Genomic DNA, 2,748 nt, shown 5'->3' with positions numbered 1-2,748 from the left:
TACGATTAGCTCGGTTTCAAGGGTGTTTATTTAAATAATACATTAAAAAGAAAAGGATAGGGTCTCATGGGGAGACCTCTCCAGGATACCGTCTTCTGGGCTCCGGGTCTTGCTGTATCCTGTCGGGCACAAAAACTGAACTCTCTCCTCATACCTCTGCAACCGCCCCCAACTATACAGGAGTCCTTTCTTTCCCCACTCTTTTTTGTGTGCTGCCCTTCTGGCAGCTTTATGGGCCTTGCACAGCTGGTGAGCAATCAGCCCTTGATTACTCACCAGCTCCCAATCAGCCCCAATTAGTCCTGGCCGGAGAGCCCGTAGAGACCTGGCACGTCCAGCAGATGGAGCCATTGCCTCGTGATGTATACTCCGTCTGTCACCAGGCCTCGACGAGTCTCCCCCTGGTGGCTGACCTGCTGTACGCCACAACAGGTACAGTGATCGGTAAGCTGCTCTGACAGCCGATGCTTAAAGTTAGAGAGGGAGATAAGACTCCAGCGTCAGATATTTTTGCAATTCGTTCCAGTCATTGGCAGCAGAGAACTGGAAGGAAAGGCGGCCAAAGTAAGTGTTGGCTTTGGGGATGACCAGTGCATGATGGTTATATATATATATCAATATTTGTGCATAAAAGCGTTTCTACCGACACAAAAAGATCTCACCTTGTCTAGCCTATTTTGTTTTGTCCACATTTGGAAAGTTTGCCAAAATGTTTTACTTTACTCCCATAAAAAGGTTGTATGGAAAGCTGGTTAGTTTCCATCCACAATTTTTATGCAAGTAAAGTCATATCATATAAAAGTAAATTACTACAGCTGTAATGGAAATGTAGTTTCGGTACAATTGTATAAATGCTGAAAGATAATTTGTTCGTTGGACATGGTGGGATCTTTTGGTGTAGGTCAATTTAATTCTGCGAGAAATGGTTGTGGAAACGCCTTGATGTGCAAATATTGATATAATAACCACCACATAGAAGTGGACTTGGAGTCACGCCATGATTTGTTGTTTGGTCCTCCCACACTGACCACATGCACACCAATATCCCTTTATGATTGGGGATAGGCTACTCAAGTATTCTGGTTTTGAGTTAGTGCATATAAACATCATATCCCGTTTACAATAACCAGAAAAAAATCTTGTATCTTGGTTATGAGAAACCCGGATAAGAGGCCTGGGATATGCTGATCTAATGGCATGTAAACATCTCATCCCATTTGCTGATGTTTTTGCAGTCTGTGCAGGCTCAGTTTCACATATCATGGGTGTTGTGTGATGATGTTTTCATCTGATTGTCAAACAAATCACTTCATAAAGTAGACTACCTGTTCGATCCACCATAATAATTTAGCCTACTATAATTAATGTACTATAATTTACTACTGGCTACTTTCACCCCTGATTTCCAACATTTGGTACGCCATATTATAATTTGACATTTGGTAGGCCATTTGTTTGTTAGCTATAGCTTGATACATGCAGCTTCTCTTCTGTCATAACTTGTTGCACCAGAAGACTAAATACATTGATATAATTAATGCCTTAGTAATCTAACACAGGTTCAGTTTTTGGTTTCGTTTAGGGACTGGAGAGAAAACGCAATAACTCCAAAACAGTGAAAAGATTGGTCCTGTGCAAAATGTCCAAATGTCATCAGTTTGATGGGTTTTAAGGAAATGAAAAGCTGACAAAATGAAGAAACATGTTTCTGATAAGATTTCAGTTGGTCTTGGTGCATATTTTATGTGGTTGAAATACTGTCTGCTTACATAACAGTGTCAATGATACTCATTCACATTTTCTCAAGAGATGTTGACAAAAATAAATATTATATATTTTCCACTTCTGTTCCTGAGGCAAAATGAACATTTGTTGTAAACTTTCACTGCAAGGAATACATAATTCTCACAGGGTCGTAAAAAATAAATAGTCTATATTATGAGATTATTATGGATAAGAGCAATAACACTTTTATTTGTCAAATGGCATCAATCATCATGTCACCAGAATAAGACCCTTGATATTTATTGGAAAAGGAGCAGTACAAGTTGATGAGCTTGATGCTCCTTTCAATAAATATTGAGGGTCTTATTCTAGTGACATGATTGATGCTTGACTACTATTTGACAAATAAAAGTGTTATTGCATTTATCCATAATAATCTCATAATTTTTATTTAACCTTTATTTAAAACTATTTATCTAACCATTAACTAGCCTTGTATCTGTGAGCTGTTGGCTAAAGTAGACACATTTGCTATTTAATGCAATAGTTTTTGTGACAAAACTATCCGTAGAGTTGAAAATGCGATGGAAACACAGTGAACTTTAGATTTGTATTCGTTAGGCCTACATGAAAACTCCGATTTGGTCCGACTGATAGAAACACACCACTGGTGGTAAAATGCGCATATTTTCTTTATGCGGATTTTTGAATATTTGCATGAAAATCAGTCGCCAATTGGATGAAAACCTAGCAACTGTCACGTTTCCTCGAAACAGCAGAAGTTGTCAGACTTGCTGTCCGTGCATGTGTTGACCTACCTCCCCCTTCGACTTCCGTCTACAGTCAGCTACTTTCGGTTTACCACTCAAACACACCCATTGGCCGTGTTCGAGAACATCAAAACGACTGCAGGGAATAGCCGACTGACTGATCTACAAATCATCTTTCATAATAAATAATTACTCATTCATATTTATAGATCAGTTGGTCACAATTTACCCATGACACATTGCTGTTTTGATC

This window comes from Salmo salar, chromosome ssa04 (assembly GCF_905237065.1).
Source record: "Salmo salar chromosome ssa04, Ssal_v3.1, whole genome shotgun sequence".
Taxonomy (NCBI): domain Eukaryota; kingdom Metazoa; phylum Chordata; class Actinopteri; order Salmoniformes; family Salmonidae; genus Salmo; species Salmo salar.
Note: the sequence above shows the minus strand (reverse complement) of the source record.